Raw genomic sequence first — 14,022 nt, 5'->3', positions numbered from 1 at the left:
TTACTCACCAAAGCTCACACCACACCAACACACACAGCTCGAGTTCTGCGCGTGCGCACCAGCATTTGCCTCATCCCAGATGCGAGATCGGCTCTCGTCAAGATTAAGCGCAAAAGCTGCGCAATCGCTGAGCGGCTGCTGTCAATTTGACAAATGCTCAGCGCTCAGCGATTGTGACAGTTTTAGCGGATTCGTAATTAAGCATGCGCGCACATGCATAAACAGCATAAATATCCCGGCCAAAGCAAACACAAAGATTGCTGATTTTGGCCAAATGCAAACACTCGCAGCACTCCCGCTGCCCCCATATTGCCACAGACTGTCAGGATGACAAATTGCGCACATCGCATGGGCTGCTTGCTAGCATGTCATTTGCGCATTTTTAAGCGTTGCTGCCGCTGCTGCTGCAAAAGGTAATTAAAATAATGCAGAAAAAGGTGTCAAGGACTTGCGACGTCAGCTGAATTTTAATTTCACATACAAACAGCGAACATCAGTTGCAACATGCCGGGGCGGCAGCTTGGCATTTACATAGTTCACATGGCATCGATACTTTTTGCCTCACTGCATGCATAATGAACGCGATCAATAAATAAATATTATATATTGAGCGAATAAAACGATATTTCAAGACTGAGCCGTTGTGACTGCCAAAACAAGGCATAAATCAATCAGCTCGTGTTTATAAAATTCAAATGCGCTTTTGCTTATTTCTGTAAGAATTTTACTTCTGCTTGGCATGCAAAACTCAATTGACTAAAATTGAAAAGAGAAATGCGCCATAAATTGTATCTAATATAAACGCATGGGGCAGCTCAATCAAATGACAAAATATAGAACTTGGCTTACGTATACTCACAATTATACAGACTCATATACACATGTATATATGTAGGTATGTATATATGTAGTCATGTCTATACGTTCGTATTTATCAGCGTACTTAATCTGACTCTGGAACTCTCCGGACAAAAAGCAGTTCAAAACATTTGCATAATTTACCTGTAAAGAAACAACGGAAATATAAATTATTTTTTGGCAAAAAAAGAAAAAAAAAAATAAAATAAAATAAAATTAAAGTACTCGTTTTTTTATTATTATTTTTTATTTTTTATTTTAAATATATGTATATTTTTTAGCTTTAGCCACACCTTTTGCCATAAATTGTAGACATTTCGCTGGCACACACACACACACACACACATGTAGTAATTAAATGCACTAAAAAATGATATAAAACTTTTGAATGCAAATGCAATCGGAATTCACGGACTGCGCGCGCCTCTTGAAGACGTGTGCACTGCCGGCAGCTTCATTGACAAATAAATTCGAAATTCGTTTTCCCCCAAAAAAATAATAAATATATATACACATGTATAATGGACGCCCTGTGGGCTGCCCCAAAGCGAGCGGCAGCAAACATAACTCGACATTGGCTTCCTGCACAATGTGCAACATTTTGCTGCACGTCCGGATGTTTACAACAAAATAAACAACACACACACACACACACACACATACACTCTCACTCACACACACAGTTCAGTTCAATGCGCACTCAGCTCGCATCACAATCGATCGATATGCAATGCATAAAACTTGTTACAGTTTCAATTTTGTTTACTTTGCCTGCGCTTTGTGCACTGATCAAAGTCACATGGAAATTTATTATATAACCCCGTTAACAAGTAGACATCTGTAGTAGTTGGGCCGGCATTCAATAATTGGGCGCAATCAATCAGTCGCCAAACGAGCGAGCCAGCGAGCGAACGATCTGATCTCATCTGATCAGATCAATTCAAATTGAAATTGAAATCGATGCAGCGTTAATCTGCCTCTTGACCCAGTTGACTCTTAGATCTATCGACTAATATCTATATATCTAACTGCACTGCGGCCACAGGTGAATGCACTCGAAGCAATTCGTGAACGTATTCTTTATTTTGTTTACTAATGAATTCCACAATGGCATCCCGCCAGAGTCAGAGAGTGAGAAAGAGAGAGATAGATAGAGAGATCTGTTTGAAGAGCTTTGCTTGTAATTGTTCTCTAAATGATTGGGCGAGGCCCTGCCGTCATCGTCTGCGGTTGCGCCATGTGGCTTTTGGGTCGCCATAATGAGGTGCCAAAGGTAAATAAGCTGCACAAATATGACCAAACGATATTTTCCTACTCGTCTCAATTCTACCCCAATCACCTGACATCTGCTGCAGCGTTCTCTAATGAGCTTTCGTCAATCACGCATGTTATGGAAATTCGAATTTGTTATTCCAACTGATGTTTAGTAAAATCAAACTTAAATTGGGTATATTGAATATATAAAGAGAGAAATAAATGTAAAATGAAATTAGAATTTCTAGAGAATAAAATGTTATTTTAATCTATTTCCTTGAAGATAAACAAATATATATATAAATAATAAAACCATTATACCCTGATTTCCCATTTTCAATGGGTTCAGGGTATAAATATATGCATGAATAGAGTATATCTTGGTCTAACAACTATAATGAAAATAATTATATATATAAAATATATAAGAACTATGATAATCACAAATTTATAATAAACATTTTGCATGAACAGGGTATCTCTCGGTCTAATAACCATAAAGCGTTCTGTTTATTTTCATAAAACTTTGCTTCATACACTAAACATATTACTTACAACAATCCCATCAGAGCTCTAATTAGATTTTTAAGTGTTTTTCCAGCACTTTTCTTGTCAAGCTTGAGCCCGACTTTGTTTTCCCACTGTGGCTGTAGCTCAATCGTCGCGTCGTATGCACAATGCAATGCGAGAGGCGAAGACAAACACAGCTGTCGAGTCGACTGGAGCTAGCAATTGTTTAGAAATTTTGTGGCCCCAAAAATGAAGAAAAAAAGAGAGATATTTCAATAAATACTCGTTTACGAGCCGGCTGGGGCAAGCCATTTGGCATGACTGCAAATTGGGAACGCATCAGTCGAAGCTCAATTTGTTTGTTTTTTCTATTCCATTTTGATTTTTGTTTTTATTTTGTATTCTGTTTCATCTTGGGCAAAAGCTCGAGCCGCTGATAGAATTGTAACAACTGTCGCCGCATAAATAAAGCAATTTTGATTTATGCTCCGTTCGAGATTATGAAATCGGCAAGAGCAGCAGTTGCTGAAGTTGCTGCTGCAGTTGCAGTCAGAGTCACAGAGTCACAGAGCCACAGGCACAGGCCAAGGAGAACGGGCGAAGCAACGAGTGGTTGCCGTGCCACACGGATTTGCATGTCTAGCGCCAATAATTCTAAGGTGTGCACTCCGATGATATTTGAAGTGGTTGGCGGTGCGCCGAGATGTCGACGTTTGATATGGCGCGAGGCAATACGACTAAAAGCAATCGCAATGGCAATCGCCAATCTCTGGCCCATCCATCGATGTAAATGTGCGTGGAATTGTAAGTTTATTTTTTCTTCTTCTTCAACTTTTTACTTCGTTTTTGCAATTAAAAGAAACCACAGCTGCAATCTTTGAGCATGGCTTTTGTGCATGTAAGCGGCGCTTTTCAAAACTTGTGCTGCTTATCAAGCAGCTTGTTGTTGTTCTTGTTGTTGTTGTTGTAGCTGTTTTTGTGATTGTTGTTATTGCAGATGCAATAGGCGATTGGCGCGCCGGCACGCAAATAACCAACGCACGCCCAGTTTGAGTTGGAAGTCGAAGTTCCTGCAAGTGCAAATCTCTCTGAGTCATAGGCTGAGGTGCACGGCCCACAGACAAAAGCTTCATTAGGCCTGCTCCCAGTCCCAGTCTGATCTGGATCTGGATCTGGGCTCGTTTCAATTTCTGCGTTGGCGTCCAGCACTCCTCTTTAAGTACATAGTTGTAGTTGTTGTAGTGATCGCAGGAGGAGACCCCAGACAGACAGTCAACCGCCATCATTCTGAGCCACGTCTTCAGCTATTTGCGTACATTATTGTCAAATGGCCCGGCATGGTAAATCATAGATGTCAGACGGCTGATATCCATCTCTTGAATTGGTTTTTACGCCGATTAAATTGTTTTTTTCTGGTAGTGAAATCAAAAGTTTCGTTGACCCACAAATTCACATGGGGTCTGCTCGAAATTTATTATTATTATATATTTTTATTTTCTTTTCGCCATGGCCTATTAAAATATAATACTTTATACTTGCGCGTAGCTTGTGCCAGATTTTTGCAGATTTGTACATCGGCCGCGCAGGCGCTGAGACAAAGCCCGAGAATATCGGAGCCAACTTTCTTATTAAGAATTATATATATGCGACCATAATGAAAAGCCATAAAAAATGATACTTATATGAGTGCAGCCACCCCTCGCAGTCGTTCGCAGCTCGCAGTCGCCGCGGATGCAGTTCGATTCCCAGTCGCAGTAAATTTGACCCAGAATCGACAATATCGCAGTTGAAGTAATGCGGAAGTTCTTTTTACTGCTCTACAGCTGCCTGGCGGCGGAGTTATCTTTCGTTGCGTATAAATATATTTAATGACTCAATTTGTAATGAAAAATGTGCTGGGGTCTTAAGCCATCTTGTTTGCTCAGTGCCTGCATTTGGCACTCGTAAGCCCCACTTGCAGAATTTGCCATAATTTTGCCTTAATTGCGGCGAGCTGAACCGAACTGCGGTTCGCATGAATATTGACTCTCTGTTGGTCGTTTATTCAAAGAATTTACATTTCCACTTAATTTTACATAAATTGTGTAATTTAAGGCATCCAGTTGCTCGCTCGCTTTTGTTCTTTGGGCTAAGGACTTCAGAGTCTACGAGATGTGAAACTAATTCTGCTGATATTCAGACGTTGAAATCACATGCTAAAATCCAAAACAGGTTCAAAACTCAATGTGGTCTGGCCTTTGTTTGCTTTAATTGTATACAATTTTTATTTGTCATACAACAAAATTCCCTTAATTGCGAATTGTGTGGCTAACACGGGAGACAGAGAAAAAGAGAAAGAGAGAGAGAGGGAGAGAAACCCCAAGAGCCAGTTATGGCGACATTCTTTTCAGCTATTTTGACTGCTTTTATTTTTTTTATGGCCAGAGCGAATGGCGAAAATAAAAACAGCAAAGTGTCAATAGGCCACAGTGCATAAATTTTACTAATTAACATTTATTGTTTGCTGATAGTACAACAATAACAATACAACAACAACAACAACAACAACAACAATTGACACAATATCGCCTAGCTATAAAACATCATTCAATTTGCTTGCCATAAACTTTTATGATTTTGCGATTTCGATTTTGCTATTGAAAAATGGAACTCGTTGAAACTGACCCTGGGAAATAATTTACAAAATATTTCAATAGCAACATATTTTGTGAAATTAAAAGCTTTTGTATGCTGATAAGGAATATGTACATATGTACATAATTTTTAATGCTAAAAATATATATGATTGTATTTTATTTGTTTGATGTTAGTATAACATTAGTTGGAAGAACTGTTAAATCGCATTACATTATAAAAGAAGCTTGGAATAGAGCCGAGATTTGAGAAAAATTAATGACAGCTCTATAGGCTAGTCGTCGATCGGAACGAGGAACGATCGAGAGAAGCTTCTGATATGCACAGAGAGAGAAAGAGAGATAGTGAGAGAGAGGGAAAGAGAGAGACAATAAGATCGCCTCGTTGACAGAGAAGCGGAGCCAAAAATCAGAAGTTCGGTCGGCACACTCAGAGAAAATATATGATAGGAAAGTGTGAGTCGCTAGCATATAAGTTTAATAAAACAATAAATAATTATAATACATAAATTAATATTAAGAAATTATTAAATATAAAATGATGTCTAAATTGCCTACTGGGAGTGCATCAGAATAACCCCCATCCTCGACATAATATCATTCATAATGTTTGGAATAAACAATAGTATTATTATGCATAAATCACTTTAATCTTCCTCAGTTGAGGACAAAATGACAAAATGAATAAACTAAACAGTGAATTTGATTAAATAAAAAATAATAAAATTAAATAAAATTTTTATTATTAATATTATTATACCATATTGTATTTTTTGTATTATTTTGTTTATTATTATTATTATTATTATTATTAGATAATTTTAGCTTGACTTAAATGCAACTCTATCAAAGTCTGTTTACAACTTACACTCCAGATAGTTCTCAGTCTTATCCCATTCCAGTAACAAGCTAATCATAATAATGAAATATAATATTTAAGCATCTGGCGTTAAGGAACAAGCATACAAAAACTATAAAAACAAAACTAAAGAAATGTGCACCAGAATTAGTTCAGCACATGGAATCTATGGCTGTGGCACTCGTTGATAAGAGACATGGACCATGCTCGACGTAATCAGCGCCCAATCAGGCACCAGCAGCTCCAGCAAATGAATGCTGGCGACTGGTAATTAACCCAGTGCATTATTGACCGTTTGTGCTCCATACAGATACAAAATGTTTTATAGTGCGCACACAATTTAAAGTTATTTAGAGGCGGACAGACGCGGGAGACCAAATTGATATGATTGAAGCAAATGCAGTGCGTCTTGTCTGCGTCTTTGTCTTTGTAGTGGTTATTATTATTATTATTGCTGCTGCTGTTGCTGCTGCTGTTGCTGCTGCTGTTGTTGTTGTTGTTGGTGCTGTAAACAAACTAATTAAAAGTGACACTGACAGCTGATGACAATTTACGCAGCTGCTGCTTCAAAGGGATACACTGAGCTAAGCTCCATTGCATTGAGTTTCTCCGCAAGAATTTCTGAAGTCTGGGGCAAGATGTGCCACAGACTCTGCCTTAGCGTGCCCTATGCCACATAATAAATGTCGCTGCATTGCGTTTGCTCAATTGAAATGTTGCACGCGTAATTGCGAAAAACTTCAGCTGCGCTTCAAAGCAGCAATAACAATCAACCAAGAAGCAACAGCAGCAGCAGCAGCAGCAGCAGCAACGGCAGCAGCAGCAACAGCAGACGACGCATTCAAATAGAAATGCAATTTAAAAGACGATCATTTAAATTAGCCACAACAGCGCGCTGCATACAAATTGATGATTGCCACTGGTAAATGAGGCATTGGCAACATGTTGCCAACAGCTGTTGCAGCTGCCGTCAATGTTGCTGGCAACACATGTTGCACACGTTAAATCTAGCCAAGGCTACATGTTGTCGATATTCTCGTCTCTTCTCCTCTCCTCTCTCATCGGCATGCATACCCCTCGTTTCGCCGTTTGCCATAGGGTATACACATGTATGTGTGCGGCACATGCATGTGATATGGCAACAATCTGTGCAGCGACACACCTTAGAGCAATGCAAAGCGACGACAGTCAGTCTGGCAAAACATGCGAAACGTGGGCAAATAATTATATAGAGACCCACTTGGCATTGCTGCTGCTGTTGTTGTTGTTACTGTAATTGTTGTCTATTTGGTGTTGGCTTTTAGCGTAAATGCAAAAACAAAACAACAACACGAGCAACGAGAGCGGCAAACAAAGCGCATGTTTAACTTGAAATTGTTACACATTTTTGTGTTGTTGTTATTGTTGTTGCAGCAGCAGCAGCAGCAACAACAGCAACAGCAACCGACCAACCGACCGACCGACCAGTGACAATCATAATTTTTCATAACTCAACCGGTTTTTCGGCGAGCCTGACTGACGTTTATGTTGCTTGTTTTGTGCTAGCGGCAGTTTTTAGCTTTTATATGCCAACAAAATGTATCTATATACATGCATATACACTCGCATGTGCCTGTCTGTGTGTGTGTGTGTTTGTGTGTGGTGGGCTGCACATGCGCACAAGTGTCGTCGGTGTTGGCGTCTGTGTTCGCATCTGACTCCGCATCTACTACAGCTACTTACACGACAAAAACAAAAACAAAAACAAAATGCCGCTAAGCGTTAACCCGCATGCGGCTGGAGGGGGGCAGCCAGGCGACAGGGTTCAGGGAGCGGTGTCGTGCTCATTGCACAAAAGAATAATGTGGCATGTGCGCTCGGCCTGTAATTACCTGTGGGTACACGCACTCACACCTACACACACACACACACACAGCGGACAGGTATGTATATAAGTTGTATCTCGATCGCTCGTAATTAGCCGCATTTTTAAGTACTTTATGGTTGCTGCTGGTACGCAATGAAGGCCCTCGACTCAAGGTACGAGTTTTTTTTTGTTATTTTATTTTGTTGGTGTTAATAAAACATGTTTGCATAATATTGTTGCTATTTGGGTTTAGGTTGCAGGGCAGCACACATGGATCTCTTGACTGTCAAGGTGAGGCGGCGGGCTGTTAGAAGCGTGAATACGTAATACCCACATGGCATTGAAATTATTGTCAAATCTCCAACAGTTGGCCATTTGGGAATGTTCAGACAGCTGAGGATTATTCTCGATTTGAGCTTAGCTTGCAACAATTGCTCGCTCGTGGGATTCAGAGCGTCAACGTCAACCAAATGCATACGACAGAGCAGTCTATAATTTTCAAGCATTCAAGCATTCAAGTGCCCCATCATGCTGGCATGCCAGAGCCATTTTTCTCTCGGCTGGCTTGTGAAAGGAGCAGCAGCAACAGTTTTGCCAAAATGCCGAGGAGCTTGCCCAGTGCAACAGACAACCTGGAAACATGGAAAACTATTGCAGCTGCAATTACTCGCACTTCAAAATGCCAACCTTTTGAACAAAGAGAATTTTTCGTTGGTTTTTTTGTTTTTTTGTGCAGCAAATCCAAAGCAAGGCAAACAACAATGGCCAGCCTGGCAACATCAATCATTTCGCATTTTACATTTGCATGCAACAGACGGTAGCCCTGCCACAGCAACAGCAACAGCAACAGCAGCAGCAGCAGCAGCAGCAAAACGAGAAATAAGACATAAATTAGCCGCAGGGACTGTGTTAAGCTTAAATGCGGCACTTGCTGCCCTCCTCCTTGGCTGGCCATTGGTGGCAGCCATGGCCATGTAGTTCCATTGTAAACAGCAAACAGCCCGGCAAAGAATAACCCTTAGCATTTCGAGATCCTCTGGCCATTTCATTAGCATACGGAATTGCATTTGAGGCGCAGGTCTTGGGCCATTTATGGCCAATTCACCGCATGAGTCACACACACACCCACAGTCAGCCCACTTGAGAGCCCTGCATTGTCATTTAGCTACTCGTCATAGTTGTTTTTGTTGCTCTTTTCTGCCTTTAAGGTGTATTCCAGTCACCCACACGCGGTTTTATGACAAGCCCCTACGATTCCATTGACCACATCCGCTACGACTCGATGACTCACCTGGGCAAGTGGGCAGATTTACTCTCGGGCGTAAACATTTGCATTTGCGAAAAAAAAAGAAAAAAAAATCGCGTTAGCTCTAATGGAGGTCAAGGCCTTATAATTCGATTCTGGAATACAGGTGTGTAGTCCGTCTAATTGAAAATGTTGCGATAACATTCCATGAAGTACTTTTTTACTATTTACCGCTTTCAGTCACTTTCATTGCAGCGCGATAGCAATGGACATAATTACGTGTAGCTGTTGATAGGAGCCATTAGGTATTGTTATGGTTGATTCGTGTTGTTGATAAAGTTTGGAATTTCGTTGAACAATCGTAAGAGCTGAAGCTACTACCCGGATCTGCATGCACAGTCATCGAGGGCTGCGGAGGGAGTGTTCGCATGGAAATACTGTGTAAATAGAATGCGAGTAGAATAGCAACACTTTCATTATTCACAAGAGTTTTATCATAACAAGCCGCAACAATATCCATTTGGAGCACAATATATAGAAGAGCCTTTTCTTGTTATTTCTTCATTCGCGAGCCGCTGACATAACATTTCGCATGGCCATGATTTATGCAAAATCCAAATGCGTACAAACGGACAGGCTTATCTCAATGAGCTGCTGCCGATGGCCATGGGGCTGGCTGGCTAAGCACGCGGCCAGCTTTTGGCTCTGCCTCTGGCTCTGGCTCTGCCTCTGGCTCTGGCTTTGTCCATATGCGTGCAGCTTTGGCTATAGTGCCAAAGCAACAACAACAGCAACAACAACGACACAACAGCGATATTGATAGGCGCAATTAATTATACGCGCCTCACACTGACAGTAAGCGTTTTGCTTTGGTCGCACCGTTCGACGCCGCCGTTGCCCTCACACCACATTGCCCCTCTTTAGCTCTTCCTCTTCGCTGCGCTCGGACGTCGCGTCGTAGCACGTATCAATGACCAAATGACATATTAGCCTTCGTCTTAGTGTAAAAAGCCGCGATAACTTTGGCAGACGCACACGCAATGTGGCCCCAAGCGAACCAACAATACTAGCGACAACAACAACAACAACAACAACAGCAGCAGCAGCGACAACAGCGACAACAACAACAATGTCTCTAAGAACTGGGCGGTCAGCTAATCGTTTATTGAACCCGTCTGAAAAATAATGCGCATACGCAGCGTGCACCGTGGCGCGTTGTATTTAACGTTTTGTGGCCGGCTTTGGTTAGCCAAGCGCTGCATTTCCAACTGTGCTGCACCGCTGGCCCGCTGCTCGCGTTGAGTGCTCCAAATTACTACCAAATGGCATCGGAACCCCATAGGGCAGCACTGATTAGTAGACCAAGTATGTGTGTGTGTGTGTGTCTGTGTCTGTGTGTGTGTGTGAATGTAATAAACATAAATGCATATGAGTTGGAAGCTTATGTGCACGTTTTGTTTGAAATATGAGCACCTAAGTGACTTTATCACAGGAACAGAGATAGAAACAGAGACAGGTAGAGAACGAGAGAGAGAGAGAGAGTGAGAGAAGGAGGCACTGGCACTGGCGCCTTTGCAGTGCTTCCCATGAACTTTGGAGAGCAGAATGCAACTCCCACGCTATAAAGCAGCTCATTTAGTGCATTTGTCACGTCTTTGTTGTTGGTTCTGCTGCAGTTATTTACGAGCGCGAAGCGTGTTGTGTGTTTTTGTTGTTGTGCTGCTTAGAATTATGATGCTTCCAGGAGCAGGCAAACAAGACAAGAGACAAAAGACAGCAGCATGACGACAGCAACTGATATATATTTACGACATAGATACATGCATATATCGCATTCAATTGAGTTAACGCATTTTGCTCCTGCTCGTAAGCGAATGTTTTTTTGCAAATTGTCAGTTACTACTGTGCAATCGAGCACAACAATGGCAGCAGCAACAATTGCTGCAGCAACAGCAACACTTATGGCAAGGCCATAGAGTGAGCTTCTCCAGAGCCCTCTCCAACTGATTTGCTAAACAATTACGAGTACGCATACGCGCTCTGGTGCAGTGTAGCAAATAGGCTGTACAAGCACTTAAGATAAAAATCTTAATAGAATTGCCAGGCGCATTGCAATACAAATACAAATACAAATACGAAAAGAGCTTGAGGAAAAAGCGAAAATGAAAATAAAAAGAGAAGAAGAGAATAATAAAAGCAATGGAGCCAAGCTAGTTGCTGTTGTTGTCGGAGAGCTGAGACCTAATGATATTTATCAGCGATTTATACAATTTCCATGGGGCATCATCATATTTACAAGTTAATATTTGCGCTAACAAGATTTGCCTGGGCCGCACAATGCCAGCCACAAAGCCGGCGATCAGCCAGCCAATGGCTTGTCTGAGCCGTCTCCCAGCCTCATGCCAGGAATCCCACACAAAAGGATCGCATCTACGGCAATGGCATCTCTACGGGCGAGAGAGCGACATGAGTAGACAAGCAAAATGCTTGTTAAGGCACAAAACATGTAGATTTCATTAAAGATATCGCAACTGCGACTACGACTGCGACGGCGACTGCAGTTGCTGCTGCTGAAGGGCGCAGCGGACGTAGGGCCACTTTGCATGCTTTGGGCTTAGCTTCGCTGGTGCCATATGCCCTGCGAGCTGGCCATTTGTGATGCGTAAATGAAGTGCAAGACGTGACGCTCCAGTAAGAGTTCTAATGAAGGACACGACTGCGACTGCGACTGCGACGGCGACGGCGACGGCGACTGCGACTGCCAGCTGTGGCCTAATAGTTGAGGTAATAAAATGGCAATTAAGTGTCTTTATGGCCAGGAGTGGGCCACGGCTCCACAGAGATCGACCGAGATCCTTTTATGCGTTGCAATAAAAATACTTGTTTACCCATGTAACAACAACTTCATACAAAGGAGCCTCGGCTTTTCAGCATATACATACATACATATTTAGGCGGGTATATTCTGTTTAGAGCTTGTCTGCGGGCATGGCTTGTTTATGCTTATTGTACGCATAAGTTTGTGCTATTTTATAGTTTTATAGCTTACACATGTCCAACGCATTCGTAGGTGGGCAGGCGTTGCCCAGTTTACGTTTATTGATTTTAAGTGTGAGTTTATGTTGTCTCCCGGACGGACGATCTGGGCCCGATGAGTGCAGCATGTCCATAAACATAGAATGATTCGAATGCAACGCCTCGCATCCCATTCGTTCGGCGTGTCAAGTTCATAAGTAGCGCACACAATTAACATGCCCCGGCGAGCGCAGAGTGAAAAGGAGTCAAGTGGTGCCACGCTGTGCCCGGTAATGAAAGGAATCAGACGTGGGCTTTCATTCCACTTGGCCAGCATAACAAAAGCAGCGTTCAGATTAACGCAAATCAAGCAACAGGCGGCCATATTTAGACCCGTTCCACTTTTATGAAAAACAACAACAGCGACACATTAAGTCTTTGACTTTGACTCTGAAGTCTAAATGACTTAAACGGCTAAGGCTAAGCTAATTTTATATATTTATTTATTATTATTATTTTTTTTTTTTTTATTATTATTAATATTTTTATTTTTTATATTTTTATATTTATTTTTATTATTATTATATGTAATAATTTATTTTTATTATTATTTTTTATTATTATAATTATTTTTATTTTTTATATTTATTTTGATTTAGTTTTTTCCTCGTGTTTAATGATTGTTAAAAAATAACTAACTAGTGAGACAGAAAAAACTTTAATTCGAATCACATTTAATCTGATTGAGTGAATTCCAATTCGACTCATCTAAAATGTAATTTATTTAGCAAAATGTAATTTATTTATCTAAATAACATTATTTAATTGAACTATTTAAAATGTGTATTCATGAAGCTGAACGCTACTTTATTTTAAAAATTAATTCATATTTAAAAAAATATATATAGATTCTCCTTAACTAATTTATTAAACTAACAGATTATGTACAAAATTTTTTCTTTTTTTTACAATTTTTAAAATTTAAATTTACAATTAATTGCCTATTTACTCTTAGTAAAACAAGCAAACTCAATTTCAATATTTGAAAGGCAATTTTAAGACTCTCTCTCTCTCTCTCTCTCTCTCTCTCTCTCACTTTTTGTTTCACTCTTTCCCTCATGCTTCTGTCTCTCTTCCTTTCTCTAGAATGCAGATAACAATGTTATACAGATCAAATTTTGCACTTTTGGCCTTGTTAAATCTCACATATAAAAGAAATCAAATTTTCCACTGCCAACCAAATTCGTTGTTTAAACGGAAATTGCTGAGCTACACAAATATTTGAATTATTTCAAAAGAAAATAACAACAACATTGACAATAAACTGCATTGCTTTTGCCCATATATCAAGTCATTATTTATGAGTCATATCAGGGCAAAAGCAAAAAGCCAAAGACCAACAGAATCACATCACGGGGCGTATGCGTAATTTCCTGAAGCATTTCGCTGTTTGCTTTTACAGTTGTGCTGCTCTCTGGAACAGCCAGAGCTGGTTCTGATCTGCGTCGGTGACAGAAGCGCCGCAAATTCACGTCACATGGCGACTCAGTTGGCACTTTATGGGCCGCCTTTATCTGCGCTGTCATTTATGGTTATTTAAAAGCGTTAGTTATCATTGTTGTTATGGCTCTTGTTGCCGTTGGTTGTTGTTCTCTGGCTGTTGTTGTTGCTCTTCGTTTCGAGAGTTGAGCGCACACAAAAACAAAAATACAAATAAAAAAAAAGTTGTTTTCACCTTTTACGCTTAACTCGTTTAGAAATTAATGCGAATTCGATTTTGAAATGTGTTTGTCGAGTTTTG

The 14,022-nt window shown here is 40.6% G+C and overlaps 1 protein-coding gene across 6 annotated transcripts in view; it reads right to left on the bottom strand.

Moving 5' to 3' along the window:
* The window catches only part of cv-c (RhoGTPase activating protein), a 100,586-nt gene that overhangs the window by 50,941 nt on the left and 35,623 nt on the right, over positions 1-14,022 (bottom strand). For 2 of the 6 annotated variants that reach the window (XM_089462690.1, XM_089462693.1), the window contains one exon: positions 860-1,002. The exons of the other annotated variants lie outside the window; for them this stretch is intronic. The gene's annotated coding sequence lies outside the window, so the exon portion shown is untranslated. The remainder of the gene's footprint in view (positions 1-859; positions 1,003-14,022) is intronic. 6 annotated transcript variants of the gene reach the window in all.

Source organism: Drosophila arizonae, chromosome 2 (genome assembly GCF_054131065.1).
Source record: "Drosophila arizonae isolate 15081-1271.41 chromosome 2, UAZ_ARI_1.0, whole genome shotgun sequence".
NCBI classification, from domain to species: domain Eukaryota; kingdom Metazoa; phylum Arthropoda; class Insecta; order Diptera; family Drosophilidae; genus Drosophila; species Drosophila arizonae.
The sequence above is the reverse complement of the archived record's forward strand: the minus strand, read 5'-3'. Positions and strand labels throughout refer to the sequence as shown.